This window comes from Heterodontus francisci, chromosome 26, assembly GCF_036365525.1.
Source record: "Heterodontus francisci isolate sHetFra1 chromosome 26, sHetFra1.hap1, whole genome shotgun sequence".
Taxonomy (NCBI): Eukaryota; Metazoa; Chordata; class Chondrichthyes; order Heterodontiformes; family Heterodontidae; genus Heterodontus; species Heterodontus francisci.
In genome coordinates, this window is record NC_090396.1 from 41,527,837 (window position 1) to 41,552,167 (window position 24,331).

Genomic DNA, 24,331 nt, shown 5'->3' on the forward strand with positions numbered 1-24,331 from the left:
TTGGTCCTGGATCAGTGTTAATGCATGAGACTGGACCACACAGGCACCAATTTTAGATGCGTAGCTGTGGAATAACAGCACAATGATTGTATTTTATCTAACTTTACTTTTCTATCAAGGGGTGCTTCCTATTTACAGAGCTGACTAGATGTTGCTGTAGTCCACGATACAGAACCCAATCCTATGCCAAATGTCGCAGAGATGTCAACTTATTAAATAATGCTTTTTTAAAGCCCCAGGGCATTGAATGAATTTGTAGTTATATTCATAAATTCTACAACCAGATTGGCATCTAATTAAAATCTAAATGTCAGACAAACCAGATTTGTTTTGATTTGAAATATTTCACAAAAAATGGAGAAGAAGTACTCTTCACTTTAATATACAATATGTAAATTTTTTCATCATAGGTCATATGACCCCTTGGGCTATCTTCCATTCAGACATTATTCGTTTCACACAAAATAGCTCTGTACCTTTGTTTTAAAAATCACAGTTGACTGGAAGATAGATTTCTTTTGCTTGCATTCTGTATAGGATGAGGATTTATGATATCCTATATGTGTGCTCCTCTATGAGATGACAAAACTAAAAATAGGGGACATGAGGTTGTCCTACACACGAGTGATATCACTGGTCAAGCACTTGTCTGAATTCCATCCCAGAGGAGCAATTACCAGAAAGAGAATGAACCCAGCAATGTGACTGTAGGGACTGGGAAGTTCTGACAAATGGGAACAAACAGCCACAGAGAGAGAATGCACTTGTGACTAACATCAAGGTGTGAGACTCTTGCTTTGGAATGTTGATAAGCTTTAAGTTTGTCTTTCATTTTGTTGGATGAAATTTAATGAAGGGGGCAGAGATCAAGGGCAACTTTAATTTGCTCACCATCTCATTCATACTCAAATATAGGACAGTACGTGGACAATTTTTTAAAAATTCCACATACTGTCTGACTTCATTTTGGAGTGGCCTTAAAATGGGCAACCAAGATTCCCGACAGAAATCTTATTTAAATATTTAGGTCTGGATCACTGGATGTAGAACCCCCAACAAAATATTCAGGTAATAATGGATAAAGCACTAGTGTTACCAGGTACAGAGCTTAACCAGCTGACCTTAAAGGAGTCAAAGTCAGAGAACCATACAGCACTGAAACAGGCCCTTTGGCCCACTGAGTCTGTGCCGACCATCAACCACCCATTTATACTCATCCTACATTAATCCCACATTCCCTACCACATCCCCACCTTCCCTGAATTCTCCTACCACCTACCTACACTAGGGGCAATTTACAATGGCCAATTTACCTATCAACCTGCAAGTCTTTGGCTGTGGGAGGAAACTGGAGCACCTGGCAGAAACCCACACGGTCACAGGGAGAACTTGCAAACACCGCACAGGCAGTACCCAGAACTGAACCTGGGTCGCTGGAGCTGTGAGGCTGCGGTGCTAACCACGGCGCCACTGTGCCGCCCCACAGGAGTGGCTGCAGACCACACAAATAAACCAGGATAAACACATTGTTGACACTGAATCTTGTGGGGTGAGGACACATCAATGCACCTCCTGGATCTACAAAAATCTTCCCATCTACTGACAGCCACATAGTGCCCTCCCTCTCATCCACCCTCCACCCCCTACCCCGCACCCATCACTGCCACCACTCCTAGGAATATCTCTTTTTCCTCTTTCAGGTTTCACTTCCAGTTCAGACCTCCTGCAAGAAGGGCTGGGTGTCATATTTCCCTGATAATATCACAGACATGTTATGTGTCTTGGCAAAATTTATTTCACCATGTTCCATGCTTGCCACTTCATCATGAAGATGCTATCATCACATGTTGTTTCCAATTCATTTTCTTCATGTTTGTAAACAAAATACCTGGGTCTAGAAATCTGTGCACATGGGGCCTACTAAGTTTCCAACATGGCAGGCAGGAATTGTGCACTCATTATGAGACAGAAGCACACTGCCTGCCATGTTAAGGCTGAAGAATGCAGTGCTCATACTTGAAATATGTGTTAAACCTTTAGCATATGTGAATAAGGGGCCTTGTTTGAAGCCCCCTCTGCAGTATTGGTTTCCCCTGAAGCAAGCTTAAAGGGACCACCTGTTAAGCCAACATCAACAAGGTAAGATTCGTGAAAGTGGAGATGTCGATATAGGCCTCTCAAATAAAATATTTGTATGATTATTTAGCCCCCACTTTGCAAAACTTGCTGGACGGGCAAATAATTTGTTCTTCCCTTCCCAAAACCATTCACTCTCAGTTGCATCCAATATATATTTTTGTTTGCTCTCTCTTCCACAGTGGTAATTACTTAAGATGCAAATATTTCATTTTTTTTTCATTCTTCCCTCCTCCTTTTCCGAAAGTTCTATTCTTTTTCTCAGATATTTATATAATTATTAAGGATTTTTTTCTCTTTACTGCACGTGGTTCCCTGAAGGTGGCAACGCAGGTCAATAGAGTGGTCAAGAAGGCATACGGCATGCTTTCCTTCATCGGACGGGGTATTGAGTACAAGAGTTGGCAGGTCATGTTACAGTTGTATAGGACTTTGGTTCGGCCACATTTGGAATACTGCGTGCAGCTCTGGTCGCCACATTACCAAAAGGATGTGGATGCTTTGGAGAGGGTGCAGAGGAGGTTCACCAGGATGTTGCCTGGTATGGAGGGCGCTAGCTATGAAGAGAGGTTGAGTAGATTAGGATTATTTTCATTAGAAAGACGGAGGTTGAGGGGGGACCTGATTGAGGTGTACAAAATCATGAGAGGTATAGACAGGTTGGATAGCAAGAAGCTTTTTCCCAGAGTGGGGGATTCAATTACAAGGGGACACGAGTTCAAAATGAAAGGTGAAATGTTTAGGGGGGATATGCGTGGAAAGTTCTTTACGCAGAGGGTGGTGGGTGCCTGGAACACATTGCCAGCGGAGGTGGTAGACGCGGGCACGATGGCGTCTTTTAAGATGTATCTAGACAGATGCATGAATGGGCAGGAAGTAAAGAGATACAGACCCTTAGAAAATAGGCGACAGGTTTAGATAGAGGATTTGGATCGGCGTAGGCTTGGAGGGCCGAAGGGCCTGTTCCTGTGCTGTAATTTTCTTTGTTCTTTGTGGTGGGTTTACAGTTCTTGTGGAAATTCTCGTCAATCTGTGGGGTCACGCCAGGAAGGTTGTCCAATGTTGAGTCTCCAATGATGAATGCCTTGTACAAATTCACCATTTACCTGGCTAGACAGATATGCCTCCAGAGACACAAGGATGGATTTTCAACTTGCCACCTGGGTGTAAAACTGGAGTTTCAGATCAGCAACTCCTTTGCAGAAACAACCCAATTTTCCATTTGTTTTTCCATCTGTTCAGTCAAGAAACAAATACAACTTCACAGATCTGTCACTAAATCCTAACCACCACTAAACAGATAGCGATGCAACCAGCTACTCTTTCCTCATTCCTCAGCACAGATGGTGTTGGTACTGTTCTAAAACTGTTAATGTAACAAGGGAATAATAAATAGGCCAACATCAGTGGATATAATCAATGAATATCTTAACACACACACGCTGTCAAAAGAAGAATAATGAGGTTTTTTGTTTGCAATAAGCTGGTAGTGAAAATCAAGAAACTGCAGAGAAAACTGGCTCAGCTGTACAGGGTAGAAGTTGTGATGTATCTTGCACGTTTTCAGAGTCCAGAACAGGCCAATTCAGGGGCAAGTCGAAAAAGCACTGGACGTGAAGTAACCATATTGGTCTGGGTATTTGATTGGTGTCCTCATTAGCTCCTCCATTTGTATGGCCTACTCCTGTTTCTATGAATGACCTTCCTTGTTATCTTCTGATCTTGTTTTAAATATTTCAGTAAATGTATATAAACTGCTTAAATATGAAACAATTTAACAGGGGTCCAAAAAGAAAATAAAAACACTGATCTGTTGATGTTCTGTTAGGCTTAACTGATGAATTGATAGATTTTCTGTTGTAGTGCTTGGTAAAATTTTGTTAATAGTCTGCATTTAATTTTAGTGATGGAGTAAGATTAATTATGTAAGACACTGCCCTTCCTTATTGATCAAGATATTAGTTTCTAAAACAAAAAGCCTGCTGTTCCATAAATTTTTGAAATAAGTCATTTGGCATCATTCAGCAGAGGGAAAACCTACTTGACTTTATCTTCACCAATCTACTTGTCGCAAATGCAACAGTTTTGTTAGGGACTGACCACCACACAGTCCTTGTGGAGACCAAGTCCAGTCTTCACATTGAGGATATCCACCATCGTGTTGTGTGGCACTACCACCGTGCTAAAAGGGATAGATTTCGAACAGATCTAGCAACTCAAAACTAGGCATCCATGAGGCACTGTGGGCCATCAGCAGCAACAGAATTGGACTCAAGCACAATCTGTAAACTCATGGCCCGGCATATCTACTACTCTACCATTACCATCAAGACGGGGCACTAACCCTGGTTCAATGAAGAGTGTAGGAGGGCATGCCAGGAGCAGCACCAGGCATATCTCAAAATGAGGCGTCAGCCTGGTGAAGTTACAACACAGGTCAACTTGCATGCCAAACACCGGAAACAGCATGTAATAGACAGGGCTAAGTGATCCCACAATCAATGGATCAGATCTAAGCTCTGGAGTCCTGCCACATCCAGTCGTGGGTGATGGTGGACAATTAAACAACTGACAGGAGGAGGAGGCTCCCCAATTATACCCAACCTCAACGATGGGGAACCCAGTACATCAGTGCAAAAGGGAAGGCTGAAGCATTTGCTTCCTTCTTCAGCCAGAAGTGCCGAGTGGATGATTCATCTCTGCCTCCTGCTGAGGTCCCCAGCATCAGAGATGCCAGTCATCAGCCAATCCGATTCACTCCACATGATATCAAGAAATGGCTGAAGGCATTGGATACTGTAAACTCTGAGCCCTGACAACATTCAGGCAATAGTACTGAAAACTTGTGCTCCAGAAATATCCATGCCCCTGGCCAAGCTGTTCCAGTACAGCTGTGAGATTGGCATCTACCCAGCAATGTGGAATATTGCCCAAGTCTGTCCTGTGTACAAAAAGCAGGACCAATCCAACCCGGCCAATTACCACCCGATCAGTCTACTCTCGATCATCAGCAAAGTGATGGAAGGGGTCATCGACAGTGCTATCAAGCGGCACTTGCTTAGCAATAACCTGCTCCTGACCTCATTATAGCCTTGGCCCAAACAAGGACAATAGAGCTGAACTCCAGAGGTGAGGTGAGAGTGACTACCCTTGACAATCAAGCATTTGACTGAGTATGGCATTAAGAAGCCCTCGAAAAACTGGAGTCAATGGGAATTGGGGAAAACTTTCCCCTGGTTGGAGTCATACCTAGCACAAAGGAATATGGTTGTGGTTGTTGGATGTCAATCATCTCAGTCCCAGGACTTTACCTCAAGGTAGTGTCCTAGGCCAAACCATCTTGAACTGCCTCATCGATGACCTTCCCTCCATCATAAGGAGATGTTTGCTGATAATTGCGTAATGTTCAGCAGCATTCGCGGCTCTTCAAATACTGAAGCAGCCCAAGTCCAGATGCAGCAAGACCTGGACAACATCCAGGCTTGGGCTGATAACTGGCAAGTAACATTCGTGCCACACAAGTGCCAGGCAATGACCATCTTAATCAAGAGAGAATCTAACCATCTTGATGTTCAATGGCATTACCATCGCCGAATCCCCCACCATCAAGATCCTGAGATTCTGGAGGTTACCAGTGACCAGAAACTGAACTGGACCAGCCACATAAGTGCTGTGGCTACAAGAGCAGGTCAGAGGCTAGGACTTCTGCGGCGGGTAATTCACCTTCTGTCTCCCCGATGCCTGTCCACGATCTTCAAGACATAAGTCAGGAGTGTGATGGAATACTCTTCACTTGCCTCGATGAGTGTAGCTCCAACAACACTCAAGAAGCTTGACACCATCTAGGACAAAGCAGTCCGCTTGACTGGCACCCCATCTACCACCTTCAGCATTCACTCCCTTTACCACTGACGCACAGTGTGTGCCATCTACAAGATGCACTGCAGCAACTCACCAAGGCTCCATCAACAGCACCTTTAAAACCAGCGACCTCTACCAACTAGAAAGACAAGGGCAGCAGATGCATAGAAGCACCCACCAGCTGCAAGTTTCCCTCCAAGTCGCACACCATCCTGACTTGGAACTATATCGCCGTTCCTTCACCGTTGCTGGGTCAAAATCCTGGAACTCCCTTCCGAACAGCACTGCAGGTGTACCTACCCCACATGGACTGCAGTGGTTCAAGAAGGCAGCTCACCACCACCTTCTCAAGGGCAATTAGGGATGGGCAATAAATGTAGGCCTAGCCAGTGATGCCCACAGCTTGTGAATGAATTAAAAAAAACAGTTTCTTAAATCTAAATTGGTCAATTGGAGCTCTCAAGACCATGATCAACAGACTTTTGTTAGCTAAGAGTATCAAGAAAAAGTTGGTAAGGCAGGTAAATGGAGTTGAGTTGCAGATCAGCCGTAATTTAATTGAATGGCTGATCAGGCTTGAGTGACCAAATAGCCAATTCCTGTTCCTAATGTTTCTATGTTCCTAAATAATAAGATGAAGGACACCATGGGCAGAATTTTCAGGCCCCGCTGAGTTTGGGGACTGAGGTAGATGGGACCTGAAAATACCAGCAACACCCAGCATGCCCGTTTCCCAACCCCGTTCCTGGTGCCAGTTATTTCTGCCAGGGCAGGCAGGGCTGCCCATCCCAACAGGTCAGGTAGACAATTCTGCTCATTAAGAGCCTTGTTAAGGGTATTGAAAGGAGGCCAACTGGAATTTTCCAGTTGGTCTCCAGTTTCCCAACACAATAGGAGGCAGTTTAATTGCCTGGAGGCAGCAACCAGTAGCAGGCAGGGTGGCTAGCACTCTAGGCAGGCCTACAGGCCCTCCCTCCCTGCCTGCCTGCCTACGGATGCAACCAAAGGTCACCCTGTAGAGGAGTTCCTCTCCACCCTCACAGTGGGTGACCTAGCTGCTTTTACTGCTTACTATTAAATTTTTTGAAAAATTTGGTGAGGAGAGGGCACCTCAAAGTTAAAGCACCGTCTCAGTTACTTACCTTCTACAGCAGCCTGCTGCTCCTCGCAAACTGGAAGGCCTCTGATTGGCCCTCCAGCTTCAAGAGCCCGTTTGCTGCCCTTAATTGGACAGGGATGCTGTCTTCATGCCAATTAAAGGGGAAGCTCTGTGAAAATCCCAGGTCAGAGACTGCTCCCCCAGGGGTGGGTTTGGGACCTGAAACATTCCAACTCCTGTTTCCTGCCGCTAGCCCGAAAATTCAGCCCCATATGGCAGCATTGTTTTACCTGAGCTGATATTGTCTGTAGCGAGTGAAATTACAATAATGTGGACTGTTGAACAAGATATCACAGTACAATATAAATGAAAGTCAGGTGTAAATATAATAATTGCGATGACTTTTGGATAATTTCAGTGCCCCAAAGATCTAAAGAGGTGGCTTTGTTTCACAATATGTAAACAAATATGTATTATATAATGGCTGGCCACTGGTCAGCTGAAGCCCTTTATAAAATCTATAATAAGTTGTTGTTCAACCTTAGAATGATCCATTGTTCAATGTCCCCCATGCTGTGGTTAAGGCAAGAAAATCCCAGGCAGTTTGAAGATGTATGTTTTCGTTCACAAAAGGGGGTCAGTTTAGTTTGTAGCTTCATCTTGTCCCAAATTGGTCCCAGGTTTGCCAAAACAAATCCTGAGCTGGCACCTTAATAGTTGATTATTGCCCAAGATACAGTTTTACATCACTGTAAAGCTGTTGCAGAGAAGTCAGGAAGCAAGGAGAACTCACTGCACATTTTTAATTAAGATCGTCAGTACACATAACTGTAAATTAAAGGCAAAAAAGAACTAAAAAAATTGATTACATTTAGCAAAAGTTCTTTACCACACTCCATAATCTCTTGCTAAAACAGTACATTTTGTGTAGACATGCACAATAAGCACATCCTGTTGGCGAAAGGGAGGCGGTGGCACAGTGGTATTGTCACTGGATTAGTAACCCAGAGACCCAGCGTATAGATCTGGGGACATGGGTTCAAATCCCACCACAGCAGAAGGTGGAATTTGAATTCAATTAATAAATCTGGAATTAAAAAGCGAGTCTAATGATGGCCATGAAACAATTGTTGATTGTTGTAAAAACCCATCTGGTTCACTAATGTCCTTTAGGGAAGCCAATCTGCTGTCCTTAGCATTGTGGTTGACTCATATATGCCCTCTGAAATGGCCTAGCAAGCCACTCAGTTGTATCTAACCGCTACAAAGTCAATAAAAAGGAATGAAACCAGATGGACCACCCTGCATCGACCTAGGCACCGGAAACGACAACGGCAAACCCAGCCCTGTTGACCCTGCAAAGTCCTCCTTCCTAACATCTGGAAGCTTGTGTCAAAGTTGGGAGAGCTGTCCCACAGACTAGTCAAACAACAGTCTGACATAGTCATAGTCATGGAATCATACCTGACAAACAATGACCCAGACTCTGCCATAACCATCCGCAGGTATGGCCTGTCCAACCGGCTGGACAGACCCAGCTGAGATGGCGGCACAGTGGTATACAGTAGGGAGGGAGTTGTCTCAGGAGTCCTCAACATCGACTCTGGACCCAATGAAGTCTCATGGGCATCAGGTCAAACATGGACAAGGAAACCTCCTGCTGATTGCCACCTACCGCCCTCCCTCAGCTGATGACTCAGTACTCCTCCATGTTGAATAGCACTTGGAGGAAGCACTGAGGGTGGCAAAGGCACAAAATGTACTCCGGGTGGGGGACTTCAATGTCCATCACCAAGAATGGCTTGGTAGTACCACTACTGACCAAGCTGTCAGTCCTAGACTGGGTAAGCTGCAGGTGGTTAGGGAACCAACAAGAGGGGAAAACATACTTGACCTCGTCCTCACCAATCTGCCAATGATACTATTGGTAGGAGTGACCACCACACAGTCATCGTGGAGACCAAGTCCCGCCTTCACATTGAGGATACCCTCCTTCGTGTTGTGTAGCACTATCACCGTGCTAAATGGGATAGATTTCAAACAGATCTAGCAATGCAGAACTGGGCATCCATGAGGCACTGTGGGCCATCAGCAGCAGCAGAATTGTACTCAACCACAATCTGTAACCTCATGGCACGGCATATCCCACACTCTACCATTACCATCAAGCCAGGAGACCAACCCTGGTTCAATGAAGAGTGCAGGAGGACATGCCAGGAGCAGCACCAGGCATACCTCAAAAATGAGGTGTCAACCTGGTGAAGCTACAACACAGGACCATCAGCATGCCAAACTGCGTAAGCAGCATGCAATAAACAGAGCTAAGCGATCCCATAACCAACGGATCAGATCTAAGCTCTGCAGTCCTGCATCATCCAGTCTAACTGGAGGAGGTGGCTCCACAAATATTCCCATCCTCAATGATGGGGGAGCCCAGCACATCAGTGCGAAAGATAAGGCGAAAGCATTTGCAATAATCTTCAGCCAGAAGTGCCGACTTGATGATCCATCTCGACCTCCTCCTGAAGTCCCCAGTATCGCAGATGCCAGACTTCAGCCAATTCGATTCACTACGCGTGATATCAAGAAACGACTGAAGGCACTGGATACTGCAAAAGCTATGGGCCCTGACAATATTCTGGCAATAGTACTGAAGACCTGGTCTCCAGAACATGCCATGCCCCTAGCCAAGCTGTTCCAGTACAGCTAACACTAGCATCTACCCAGCAATGTGGAAAATTGCCCAAGTATGTCCTGTACACAAAAAGCAGGACAAGTCCAACCCGGGCAATTACCACCCCATCAGTCTACTCTCAATCATTAGTAAAGTGATGGAAGGTGTCATCAACAGTGAGATCAAGCGGCACTTGCTTAGCAATAACCTGCTCAATAACGCTCAGTTTGGGTTCCGCCAGGGCCACTCAGCTGCTGACCTCATTACAGCCTTGGTTCAAACATGGACAAAAGAGCTGAACTCAAGAGGTGAGGTGACAGTGACTGCCCTTGACATCAAGGCGGCATTTGACCGAGTATGGCATCAAGGAGCCCTAGCAAAACTGAGGTCAATGGCATCCAGGGGGAAAACCCTCCGCTGATTGGAGTCATACCTAGCGCAAAGGAAAATAGTTGTAGTTGTTGGAGGGGTCAATCATCTGAGCTCCAGGACATCACTGCAGGAGTTCCTCAGGGTAGTGTCTTAGGCCCAACCATCTTCAGCTGCTTCATCAATGACCTTCCTTCAATCATAAGGTCAGAAGTGGGGATGTTCGCTGATGGTTGCACAATGTTCAGCACCATTCGTGACTCCTCAGATACTGAAGCAGTCCGTGTCGAAATGCAGCAAGACTTGGACAATATCCAGGCTTGGGCTGATAAGTGGCAAGTAACATTCGCGCCACCCAAGTGCCAGGCAATGACCATCTCCAACAAGAGAGAATCTAACCATCTCTCCTTAACATTCACTGGCATTACCATTGCTGAAACCCCCACTATCAACATCCTAGGGGCTACCATTGACCAGAAACCGAACTGGAGTAGCCATATAAATACCGTGGCTACAACAGCAGGTCAGAGGCTAAGAATCCTGCGGTGAGTAACTCACCTCCTGACTCCCCAAAGCCTGTCCACCATCTACAAGGCACAAGTTAGGAGTGTGATGGAATACTCTCCACTTGCCTGGATGGGTGCAGCTCCAACAACACTCAAGAAGCTCGACACCATCCAGGACAAAGCAGCCCGCTTGATTGCCACCCCATCTACAAACATTCACTCGCTCCACCACCGACGCACAGTGGCAGCAGTGTGCACCATCTACAAGATGCACTGCAGCAACTCACCAAGGCCTCTTCGACAGCACCTTCCAAACCCGCGACCTCTAACAACTAGAAGGACAAGGGCAGCAAATACATGGGAACACCACCACCTGCAAGTTCCCCTCTAAGTCACACACCATCCTGACTTGGAACTATATCGCCATTCCTTCACTGTCGCTGGGTCAAAATCCTGGAACTCCCTTCCAAACAGCACTGTGGGTGTACCTACCCCACATGGACTGCAGCGGTTCAAGAAGGCAGCTCACCACCAACTTCTCAAGGGCAATTAGGGATGGGCAATAAATGCTGGCCTGGCCAGTGATACCCACATCCCATGAATGAATAAAAAATTTTTTTTAATTTGCTAGTCCTTTCTTAAGATTTGAAACCTTTACATTTGTTGCATGTATCTTTTCATAGGTTTTGTGAAGGCAATGGGGAAAACTGTCGTAAAATTCCAATTCTATAATTTTTTTTGGAAAATAAATGTAAATTACTCTTTGCACAGTTTATTTTTATTATGTTCTCCCTCTTTTTCTTTGAATGTGTCCAAATCTATCTGCTGTTATACCTCACCTTAAAAGTACTCAACCTCTTTACTTTTTCTCAGTCATTGTAAATTGTATATCCCTAGGCCACTAATATACCCAGACAGATTGTTTTCCAGTAGCCAACTGAATTTTCAGCCAATATTTTAAGGTTAGTAAGAGTACAGATATACCTAGTACTGTGTTTCAGCCTGAGTGTTTCATCTAAAGTTGTGTTGTTTATGGTGCCGTAGGCAAGAGCAGTAAATTTATTACAAAGCAACTTAAACAGTTTATAACATTTAATCTTATTGGGGACTGCAGATAACACACTGCAACTGCCTTGCAGTGTATCTCCAATAAGTAGACTTATCTGGATGCAAGTGTCAGTGGATATTTTTTTCCAGATTTATAAAATTTTTCCTTTGTTCTTTTATCCAGTATTATTATTGCTTTGTATCCTTTATTTTCTTTAATAGGAAATAATTTGTTGATCATTCTGCAATTGGCCCCGATTGTACCCAAGAGTCAACCCAGCAGATGTCATGCATAGAGTGGAGTACAAAAAAATTAAATCTTACTTATTTTGCATACATAGTTGATTGAGTTCCCTAACTAATGTACTGCCAATTAATCCAGCGACAACTATTATTTGTGCTTCTCTTCCGTTTTATTCCCACTATTTTCCCACGTGAGTGGCTTCATTCATGCAGGATGTACTTACAGATCTTTTAACATTTGGAGAAGTTACTTCACAATTGGTCATTACTTTAGCGATCATCCTCTCCTGATCAACTGCTATAACTTTAGTGGAAAATCAATGAGAACATTGTTTATGCTTCTGCTGCGGGTTTCTGCTAATCATCTGCCAATGTTATGGCAGCTGGTCAGGTGAAACCATGTGGAAATGCACAATGTAAGAGTTGTACTTTTAACCAAGGTTCACAGGCCAGTGTTGTGTGCTTTGTATGGGATGAAAATTTGAAATCTCGTTGCTTACTATATGCACTGGCCTCGATAAGAACCCAAGAAATTCATACAGTTAAAACCAACAAGTTCTGAGGTCTGTGGTGTATACCTATGACCTATGAGGCAGGCACTTTGACATTAAATTACTGGTCCACTGATTACTCTCAAAGTTCAGTTTGCCTCAATTAACAACATACTCAAAAACATTTGCTGACAGGATTCCTCAGTGGCTGAAAGTTTTGATGAGCTGTGCGCATTTGTAACGAATTTCATCGCATAACATGGACGATAAAAATCAGGCATTTGAATAATCGAATTTGAAGGAGTGACATTCAGCTAAGTATAATATGTCGCACAAATTGTGGTTACTTCACAGGCTGTGGCTGCCACTTAAATCTTCCAAGCTGCCAGGGATAAACTCTGAAGCGGTTTCGGAGTCTGAATTGATGCAGATTGGTTCGTATTTATGCAAATTTGCTCAACCCAGATCAATTCAGCCTTGGGATGCCGAGTCTTCTAATTCCATGTAAGTAGAGTGACAGGTGTTGTCACAGATAATGACTGGAGCTATCTGTAAAGCCAAATGCACTGTTATGAAATTTACATTGAGATTTAGAAATGCAGAAATTAGAATTCAAACCCATATTTAAGCAAGTTTGGTTCTTCCCACAAGCTGCAAGCTAACGATGGTGGCCGAGTGCTACAGCCCTCAGATCTAGACAGTTTTTATGATTGACAGGCAGCGTACATTGTTAGCACCCATCCTGACCAAGAATATTAACTCTGGTCCTATCACTTTATTGAGACTAAGGCAAAGTGCAATCTGTCTCTATGTGCTCTTTTGGGTAAAGTAGCAGTAATGAAGTTAAATGCTGATGAAATAGAACAATCAGCAGGCAGCAATGTCCAGGACCCATTTAACATAGAGCACTACCACATGTTGGAGATTTAAAAAAAATTAACATTTAAACTCCCCTCCCAGCAATGGAAGTGTACCTCACCTGAATGGCGAACACAACATTTCCTCATTCCCATCAAGTCCTCTGGTTTCCTGTATTCTGTTGGCGGGGGTGGGGGGGTAGTATTATGCTTTTCCCTCACGGCGGGTTTAGAGGTAGGAAGAGCAGGCAAACCGGTGGGATGGTGGTGGAGGGGGAATCCCACCCCCTTCCTACCTCCGTCAAAATTAAGTCCGGGGCGGGAAGGCCTGTGAGTGGCCTTCCACAGCCAATTGAGGCTCTTAAGTAGGCAATTAATGCCCAATTAAGGTCCTCATCCAGCCGCCACCGCAATTAGCCCAGCGTTGGGTGGACTTGTCACTGCACAGGAAGCAAGGCAAGAAAAACCGTGCGGGTTGCTTGCCGGCTCCAGGGTGGTGGTGGGGGGAGCTCCCTTGTTAAAAGCTCTTAATGCCTGAACGAGTGACCTGGCATCAGGAAGGGGTCCCTGCTGAGAGACACCTACACACCCCTTCCCTGAGACCCTTCCCCACCTGACCTACCAGAGGCCTAGGTCCAGCATCACTCCGAGGTGTCCACGGTGGTGCTGCTCAGTTAAAGAGCTTGCGGCCTCTGATTGGCCGGCAGCTCTCAGAGGGCAGGACCTTCGCCGCCAGGATCCTTGATCCCGTGGAAGGCCCGCGGCTGTCCAGTTAATTGCCTAACTGGCACTTGATTGGCGGGCCTCCCACAGAAAGGACGATGCGTGGTTCTCACCAGCACTTTTGCCAGAGGTCGAGACCCCCATCACTCAGATAAAATCCCAGCTCTGTTTTTTTTTTTGTTCAGCGTGGGATTATCTTGTGTTGAGTTTTGCACTGTGAGGGTGTGCAATAGATAGTCAGCCAAACATTCCAAGAAAATTAATGCCAGGTTAATGAAGCATGCTGTTATTAATGTGCAAATCGGCCAGAAAGTTCAGGAGATTAAGGGATATGCCATGAGCTCCGAAGTCTAGAACTTGCTGGCTGGTTGATGCCATATCACCATTTGCCTTGCACAAATGGCATCTTAGCCTTAGCCTCCTTTTGTTTTTAAGAACCTGCTGGATTTGTACATTAATTTCTCATTAAACTCACTGCAGAGTGTTAAGTTTGGTAATTGCAGAGAGTTAAATCTGCTAATTAAGAGTGTAAGTTCCCTTTTAACATCATGCTAATTGTTAATGCAATGCCAATCAACCTCTCTAGCCCAGAAAGGGAATAATTTAAATTGTTGAGTCTCTTTCCTGCAAGAAATAAATTCTTAGAGAGTTTAAAATGTCTAATTTTTAATTTTCTTTCTTACTTCTCCTTTCTTTCTCTCTCTCTTAATCCAATCTTTCTTTCCCTCTCTTTATTTCCCTTTCTGTACCTGATTTGCCTCCAGTTCACCCTCCTTCTCCGAAATACTTCCGTTTCTTTCTCAGTCCTTAAATATATTTGCTTAAGGAGACAGCCCCATCGTTCACAAAGGTTCCAGGTGCTCTATTGCCCTCACCGCTCTGTTATAAGCTTGTACCTCCAGCAAGATATGGCCAAAAGATTTTGAGCTGAAAGATACAGAAACAATCTAACTTATGGCATATGGTATGAGTTACATTTTCTGTGGTGGTAGGGGGTCAATTGTGTCCTTTGTAATTTGAAAGAGTTCAGAAGATGCAGCACTATTTCTCATTATAAAGGCCCCAATTCTGCAGTTAATGGCGAAGGAACAGTGCACATCATTCAGTGACTGCTACTCATAAGGCTTTCGGGTGCTTTCGAGTGTGGACGTGCTCTAATCCATATCTGTTCCAGTGTGAGACACCCCCTACAGGGAATCTGTGAGCAGGGCAAGAAACAGTGATGCTCTTTAACCAATCACATAACAAAAATCCTCAGTTAGAACATGGGCCAGAATTTTACGTCCCCACACCTCCATCCCAACACCTGGAGTGGGCTGGGAGATGGGTGGGCTGGGAGATGGGTGGGTGGCAGGGGGTGCCATGCCATCCCCTACCCACCCTTACTGGTATTTTGCCAGTGGTGGGGGAGGTGGCAGGCAGCCCATATGCTCAGGCTAATTGATGCCCTTAAGTGGCCAATTTATGGCCACTTAAGGGCCTCTTCCCACTGCTGCTGGTATTCTACCAGTGGCGGATGGGCACTTCACCACTTGGGGATGCTGCCCAGTTAAACCTGGTGGCATCCTTGCTGGCTGTGGGGGGGATCCTCTGGGCACCCTGTGCCCACGGAAGGACCCGTTAGTGGCACGGACTGCCATCACTGGAAAACCCACCCTGCCCCCTCAATTGATACCCTTTCCCCTCACCGGGGCCTGACTGATTAGTCCTGGTGATCCCCACCCCACTTATCTTCTTCTCCAGCCTCCATCGCTGGCTGCGGGTGAGGACTGCTGCAGTCCCAGCAGTGGCCACTGCTCCTGGTGGTGCTGCTGGGACTGAAGAGCTGCCAGCCCTCTGATTGACTGGTGGGACATCCTGCCTTAGAGCGGTGAGAGCCACAATTGCAGGCAATTAATAGCTTGAACCACGCAAAATACGGTCCCCTCCTTGTAAAATCCCAGCCACAGGGTCTAAACCAGGAATTATAAACCAGAAAATATCAATTAGATTAATATAATGTGCAGAAAGCACAATAAAGATTGGGAAATACAGATAGCAATAACAGAGAGTGATAAAGAGACAAAGTTTTTTTTTTAAATGATCTCCAACAATTTTCTTTTGAGGGAATGAGACCCCACACTTGCAAAATTAAATTGTCAGGGCTAGAGAGGTTGTTCAGCAATAGTTATAACTTATCATACAATTAAAAGCTCACTTAGTCCTGAATGCACCGGCTCAAACTTTTATGCCATCTTTAGTGAGGAATTAGCGGGCAAGTACAACAAGTTCATGCCATTGCATTCACTTCAGTGCCAGGTGTATCAGCAAGGACTGCAAGCATAGGCTGTGAAGGAGCCGATTATCTCCAACTTCAGATTATGGATTTCTGCATTTAACTGAGTATCTGCAGAAGTCAAAACTTGTTGTCCAATACACTGTTATAATGGTGAGTGCCGTTATCTTTATCACAAAATCTGGCCATAGGTTTCTGGTGCAAAGTATCTGGGCCAACGACCCCACAATCAACAGTGTCGTAAACAGATAGTTGTCCCACATGCTCAGTGACAAACTTAGTGGCACTGTGTAATCATGTTGGAAATCAACATAAAGCAGTGCTGAAATATTCAGATGCCCACACTGAAGTCGGCAGGATACTGCCAAAGATGTTAACAGTAATTATCAAAATCTGTTCAGCAGATCAACCTTTTGGAAGTGATTATGCACATTTCTGTGAGCAAACAAATAATAGTAAATGTGTTCAAAACATTGGGCTGTATTATAAAAGGTGGGCAGCAAGTGAAAATATTTGCAACCCGGTGACACGGAGCGCATGTTGCAGAGTCGCCGCGATTCCAAACGCGGCGGCTCATTAGCATGACCGGGTGCCCGCCCCCGATGAAGTGGAGGGGGCGGGCGAGCCATCCCTGGCAACGGTGTCTCGCGCCAATGCGCAGGTGCTGGCACCATTTTTAAAGGGCTTAGAGCCCTTAATCGCAAGTGAAATTTTTAAAGGGCCAGTTATTGCACGTTTAATAAAAATGAATAGAAAGGTCTTTCCATGCCCTCTCCCACTGTGCCCCCCCTCCCATGACATTACACATCATTCCTGCCTTCACCACCTCCACCAACCCCCGGAATACCTATTATGAAGATATGACCTTTCCTCCCCCAAAAGTTCGGAACCTTTGTCCTTTACCCTTTCCCATCACCCACCCAATCAATCTGAAGTGTTTAAACCCTGATCCCCCCCCTCCCACACAGGGAATATCACCTCCTCCACCCTACCCACAGGTGTCGCGCATCATTTCCCCGAACGGGGATTCAAAGGTGCGGCATTGCCAGCCGCCGGAATGAAGGTCCCAACCTGCTGGCAGAATCACTGTGATCTGCATATTAATTAAAGATAAGTACCATTTGCATATTATAATGGTCCGGACTCCGAGTAGCGGGTCGGCCGCCGTGCGGCCTTGCTGCCGTTGCCGAGATCGCGACGGGGCCTTCCGGCATCAGGGTGACTGGCAGGCCTCATCCGTTGCTATGGTCATTTCACCCCCCACTCCCCGCCACTGTTCCCGGCATTGGAAAGCCTTTAAAATCCAGCCTATTGGTTCGGCTACAGTTAAAGTGCTGTGTACAGTTTTGGTCATCCCATCAGAAACAAAGAACTTTAGGGATGCCATCTGGGACAAAGGATATTAAAACAATAGGGAGCATACAGAGTAGATTACACCAGGAGTAAAGCCAGGGTTGGAAACATATAGAGGAGAACTTGAGATGCTGGGCCTATTTCTACTGAAACTGAAGAGGCTAAGAGTAGATTTAATTGAGATTTTTAAAATGATGTAAGGTTTTGATCGAATGAACTGGGGAAAAGCCTATTTTCCCTGCTGGGCGAGTCAGTGACAAGGTATCATTAATTTCAAATTGTCAGCATGTTCTCACCTAAGATGGCGGAGATGATAATTTATGAGTGACAAGGTGATCAATGAGAAATGTAGTTCAGTTTTATATGAATAACAAACAAGACATTTCTCCATTTTCATCATCTTCTGGCTTCTTGAATTCTGATCTTTTTTTTAAATTTGTGACCAGTGTGAAATTCTGGAGTGTTGCACAGTCGGTAATTTTTTTTTGGCTATGCAAGCATTGGGTTTGTGACAAGCACTTTCATGTTTTGTTCAATGGTGCGATGATTGACTTTATGCTCTATTTTGGGGCTGTTTTTTTAATGATGCAGTCACTTTACTGTGAAGAAAAAGAAGAACCAGAACAACTGCACATCCTTTCCTCACATTGACACCATATGCAAGTGACAAGATGATATTTTTTGAATGCGGTCAGATATTTTGATATGAATTGCATCATTATGTGAACTAATTTTAATAAAAACAAAGCTTCATTTCAAAGAAAATTAAATTGTTGTGTGAGAGTTCTTTAAATTACACATTTGTCTTAAAGTTATTACACAAAGGAGGGAATAGTATGCAACTAGATGCGCAATTATCAGATAATAGAAGCTGCAGTAACACTGCAGTATTTGGATGTTTTTCGTTGTTAATGCATAAACAGAAGTACAGTTCTTAGATAATATACATTTTTCATATCTCTTAGCAATTTGAATTATCTGTGTAAAATCATCTGTACACAGAAAGATTCGCAGGAAACTGGGTTGCAAATTGGCATTATATAAACATCATATCGACAATTTTCCCCCCAAATTTTGTATTTTCTTTTAGGCCTTCGTTCTTGTTCTTGCTGGGGAATAGCATTGTCATGGAATCTGACTGAAACTGCTATATGTAACAGTGCCGATGGTTGCTGTGGATTTCAGAAAGGAGACTCAAAGGGGACGCTGTATTTCGGTTGTCTTTGTGAAAGTCTGTTGTCAGAAGCAGACAGATTCTTTTTTCCTTCCATGGGTTAACATTTTAGTGGTTGCTATGGTTGTTTCCTGGGAAATTAGCTATGAGGAACTGGAAGCAATGTTGGGAGCAGTCAGAGTTCATCCACATCGCATAAGTCATTTGAAATAGTCTCATGCCGCATAGTTTTCTTTTATAAGCAGTTCTGGTTATTGTCCTATTTCATAGAGTATAGTTTTTTTCCAAAGAAATAGAAATAACAGAGCATCTTACAATTGTGCTGACTTAAAGTGGTTTTCAGTGAAAGGCTAAGTGAGGAGAAACTGAAAATCTTCAACCATTTCCCATCTACACCCATTGGTATATGCTCATTTACTAAATGATTTTAACTGTTTTATCAGTAGATTATTGATTTATTTTCTTTTCGTCAAAATGTTTTCTTTATTTATAGTCCAGATTGATCCAGTTGCTGTTGCAAGACGTATATTATTCCAGTAATATGCTGAACTACAATGTGTTAAAAGTCACTACAGTATGGATGACAAGTACAGCTTCACACATGAAATTTGCCAATGTTGTTTTGTTTTTATTGAGCCATAATTTGCTGTGGCATAGCATCTAATGCTGTGCTGTTAGTTAGGCTTACCCTTGCACATTGTGATGAAAACATATTAATTTTGTCATATGGGACACTACTGAAACTTTTTTTTTTACTGGACATCGCACATGACCTGCTTAAAAAAACCAACAGAGCTAACCAGCTGAAAACATGGTTGCACATTTGCATTCTGAGAGACAGTTGAATAGAGATAATGGGAGTGCTCACTGATTCAATTAACAAGATTGGTCTGGGCAATAGTGATGATCCACATCTTGTCTGTGTAAGAGCCAGTACTCAAGCCCCCACTGCGTGTGTGTCGAGTAAGCTTTGAAGTCCAGCAACTCCCCGCCTACAAAAGAAGCTGCTGTTTCAAACAAAGAGATGGTCACATAACCTACCTGCTGGCCAGACTGGGGTCTTTTTAAAATTGTGCCACACAGAAAGGAAACAGACTGCAAACTTAAACACCAAGGAGAAGACTTCTCTCTCTGTCTCTCTCTCCAGTAAAGTCCCAGGAAAACCATGGTGGCAGTGTCTACACTTCAAGATTACAGACAAAGCATATATTCAGCCTTCTGGTACCAGAGAAGCAAGTTTGAAATTGTGCACTGGACCCCAGCGAGAACGCCAAGGCCTCAACTTAAACCAAGGACTTTACATCAAAAACAAAAGACAGTAACTGAATTCCATTTATTGCCAACTCTACTTCAACCCACACCCCCCCCCCCCCCAAACAATACTTTCTCCCCTCTGTATCTATTTGTGTTTACCCCGTACACATGTTAGCATGGTTGCATCGCTACCAGGAATTTTAACCAAGTTAGAGTGGTAAGGCTAATAAATTTACATCTTTCTTGTTTAAACCCAAGAAAACCTGTCTGATTGGTTCATTTGCAATTACAATTTGAGAGCAGTGAGCAAAGGCTCACTGAGGTGGTAAGCTAAAACACTTTATTTTAAAAATTATAAACCCAGCTATGGCCAAACCAGGAAAGGGACAAAAGGAGAGCCTGAGACCCCTTCCTCACCCAGTCATAACAACATCTAGATTTCAAAAATATTTTTGTGGCATGTTGCTGAAAATGTGAGCTGATAACATTGCAGCAAGGGACATCTGGGACAAGCACTCCTTAACCAATCAAATTAAAGGATTGCGAAATTTACAGCAGAAGGTCTAAGAAAGGAATGCAAATTAGAGTGGGCGCATTCAATGTCAAATCAGATACAGACAGAAAAACAGAGAGAGGGAAAGAAACAGTGAATTACCAGTCAGAGAAAAGTGACAAAAGTAAAAAAAAAAATTTCAAATCTCAAACATCAATTGAAACCTGAAAGAATAAGTCTTCACACTTGTAATAGTTAAAATTCTGTGGGGAGTTTAGTTCGTATCTACTGCACAAATACAGCAGCTTCACGCTATTCAATGATGAGGCATACAGCAAGATGCTGTTGCTGAGAATAAACAGCAGAGAAGTGCATCTGAGACAGCAACTTTTGGAGTTCAGCATTTAATTGCCCTTGTCTGCAGTTGCTGTAGCATTTGTGCATATGTAATGATGAGTGCTATCAGCCTCACTGTCATTTTTACAATAAAATTTTGGACCATTATGTTCCAAGTGATTGAGGGGCATCTGAATCCCTTTTATTTATGAGCATTTGCAAGAGAACTGAGGACGACAGGTCAAGGTTTACTTAAAAGAGGGAAATACTGGAAGGACTGTATTGTTATTCATGTATGATCAATAATTCTTTGTTAGGTTATGGAAAAGGATGTGGACCAAAGGCAGATAAATGGAGTTGAGGTATAGATCAGTTATGTTCTGATTGAATAGTGGCACAGGCTTTAGGAACCTGAATGTCTTTAGTTCTTACCTACCTATGCAAAGAAGAGGGAGGCTGGGAGGGGCAGGAGTTCTGGTTAAAATGTCTCTAATTCAGACATGTTATATTAGTTGTCTCTTTTGCTGGCATCAAGTACTGGTGCTTTGATGAAGGAAAAAAGACTACCTTGAGAATTGTAATTTGGATGTTGGACCTGTTGTCATAGGGTCCAGTATTATATAAGTACTAGCATCAGCGACTATTGGAGCAGATTGTACTTAACACTGAAATGGTAACTATTACAATATTAAAGCAGGTTTGACATTATAATAGTGTTATGACCAGGTGAGAAAGGTGCCTAGGGGGTCCCTTTTAGCCTTCACCTGGTCTTATTGTAACAGGGTTTAATTTTTAAACACACTGTGTTTTGAGCTCTCCCTTGGTGAATCCTTGTTCATCACTTTCTAATTGTAAGGCAAAGAAATGAGCATAAACAGGCTTTCTTAGACTTAAAGAAAATAAGTGAAATTTATTGAATCTTAAACTTAAACTCTAATACGGTAATACGTGATACGCACATGCAACTAGGGACAGAAAAGAGCAGAAGAAAAACAAAGTAAAAAAGTTTGAGGCAATCTCTAAAGAGGGGTTTTTACTATGCTTTGAGCTCACTGTAGTCCTTGATTGTAAGTAGATCTTGCTTTTTGTTGAGGCCCAGTATTCTTCTTCAACCTTGTTCACTGTAGGAGACTTTGCTCTCTCGGGGTTCACATGTCTTCAGTGGGTCTTCAGTTTCGTGAGAAAGAGATGGGAGCAGACAGGAGAGAGATCCTTTCAGTCCAGCAGCAGACAGCTTTCTGAGTTTCTCTCTCTTAGCAAGTTCAAATTAAAAATCTCCAACATTCAGTTAGTCATGTGACTAAACTGGTCCTACCACTTCTGTGTATTGGGGAAGCAAGGCCTGGGTCCCTTGTTCCAACACTGTCTGCTAGCATGTAAATGTCTTTCCAGTCAGGGGCTTGGCAATTCCTTGTGATAGGCTCTCTTTTCTTCCCAGCCACAATTTTAAGTTTTAATGTTCATGTGGCGAAATAATGTGTGCCTCATTCTTGGCAAGTGGGGGGCCTGCATGACAATAGTAACAGTGTAATAGTAGTAACAATCTATGAGGAATATTCTAAGGTTCAGCTGTTACTTATAAAGTTCATTGTAAGATTGAAAATATGACAGCTTCATTTTAATAAGAATGAAGACCAGTGTTGTATGAGATTAGCAAGTAATTTATTTATTGGGCAGACTGTTAGTAGTGCTGTTTCATGTGTGATGCAGCTGATTTCATTAACTATTATTTATGTGATGAGATGTCTGAGGCAATAAACAGTTGGCACATCGGTTAACAGGGAAGGAAATTGTAAAAGGGAGAACTTTAAAAGCAAGCTTAAAGAAGATTGGCAAAGATTATGGTCCCAATAATTACTGTGATGATTCCCACTGGCCCTGCTGAATTTAACAGAAGGATCTGATCAAAATTCTTCAAAGCATTATCCTGGCCCTTCCCCCCCACCAGATTGAGAGACTGGCTGGCTGTTGGACAGATAGTGGAGTGGAAGTCAGTCAGACATGGGCAATCAGTGAGGGAGGAGTGTTAAATATCAGTGGTCAGGGGTAGTATTGGACATTGGACGTCGGGGAGAGAGGAGTTGGGCAAGAGGTCAAGGGTGAGTTAGGCATTGGTGATGGGGGGCAGTGGAGTTGGACATCGGCAGTTGGGGGCAGTCGTGTTGGATATTGGCAGTTAGGGACAGTGGAGTTGGACATTGGAGGTCAAGAGGAGATGGACGTGGGGGAGGTTGAATATTGAGGTCAGAAGAGGAGTTAAACATCAGAGGTGGGAAGGTGGCAGGATAGTTGGACACAGGTTTTGAAGGGGCCAGTTGGACATCACAGGTCAGGAAGTGTTCAAACACTGGATGGGTTGAACATCAGGAAACTGAGAATGCAAAGTTTAAAATTGACACATTGCCAGACAAGGAGCCAACATGGGTCAGCAAGCACAGGGGTGATATGTGTACAGGACTTTGTGAGAGTTAGGATATGGGCAGCAGAGTTTAGGATGAACTCAAATTTATGTAAGGTGGAAGATGCGAGGCTAGCCTGAAAAGTATTGGAATAGCCAAGATTAGAGGCAACAAAGGCATGGCTGAGGGTTTCAGCAGCAGATGAGCTGAGGCAGGGGCAGAGTCATGCAATGTTACGTCAACAGGGGATCCATTTGTGGGAGTGGGGTCTATGATCAAGTGGATCAGATTACGAGGAGGTTTACAGGGTTGCTTGGTGGGCTGGGACGTATCACTCCTGCTCCTTTTGGCCCACAAGCAGTACTAGAAGGGCACCTTACCTGCTGGATCCAACTGTTCTCCTCTCTTCAGCAGCAAGGTTTCCTGAGGCCCAGAAAACCCAGCCCAGTGGACATAAACGTGAAACGTGTTGAATTTGAATCAAGCAGCCTCATTAAAATATTTTAATATAATTAATATAACACATTAAATAAAATAAATATGAAATAAAATAAAAATAACATATACAAATTAATTTTAAATATTCACGTCCTCATGGCAGGTTAGTCTCCCACCCCTTCAACTCAGCTCGTTAAAACTGGAAGTGGTCACATTGGGAGAAGGTTGTGGTCAGGTTTGCCAATTTTTCACATAAAGCCCCCAAACCACAACACCACTACCCATCCTCGGGTTTTAAATTCCCCTAGATCTCTGAACTTCTGTTTCCGACATATTCATAGTGGATGAATTCATCCATCATAGGATTTTTGTTCTCATTTTCAAAGCCTACAGCATCGAGGCATGACATGGAATCATGCGGAAGTGCTGGACATCAAGGTTACTCTTATTCAATTTCAATACTGAAAAGACCGCCAATTGCAAATAAAATATCTTTATAACAATATAATGCCTGCTGAGTAGGCAGCCTATTTGGACTTTAATCTAATTGGAAAATGAGCCAACCACCTTCTTGGCATCTTGATACGCCAGCATTGCTAGGAT

General features: G+C 43.7%; 1 protein-coding gene across 6 annotated transcripts in view; it reads left to right on the forward strand.

Moving 5' to 3' along the window:
- The first annotated feature begins 12,439 nt into the window (after positions 1-12,439).
- Positions 12,440-24,331, forward strand: part of tnrc6c1 (trinucleotide repeat containing adaptor 6C1) — a 725,104-nt gene continuing 713,212 nt past the window's right edge. For 2 of the 6 annotated variants that reach the window (XM_068058102.1, XM_068058105.1), the window contains exon 1: positions 12,443-12,930. The gene's annotated coding sequence lies outside the window, so the exon portion shown is untranslated. Of the gene's footprint in view, positions 12,931-24,331 lie in introns of all 6 variants that reach the window. The other 4 variants (XM_068058110.1, XM_068058101.1, XM_068058104.1 and 1 more) reach the window with 4 other exon arrangements.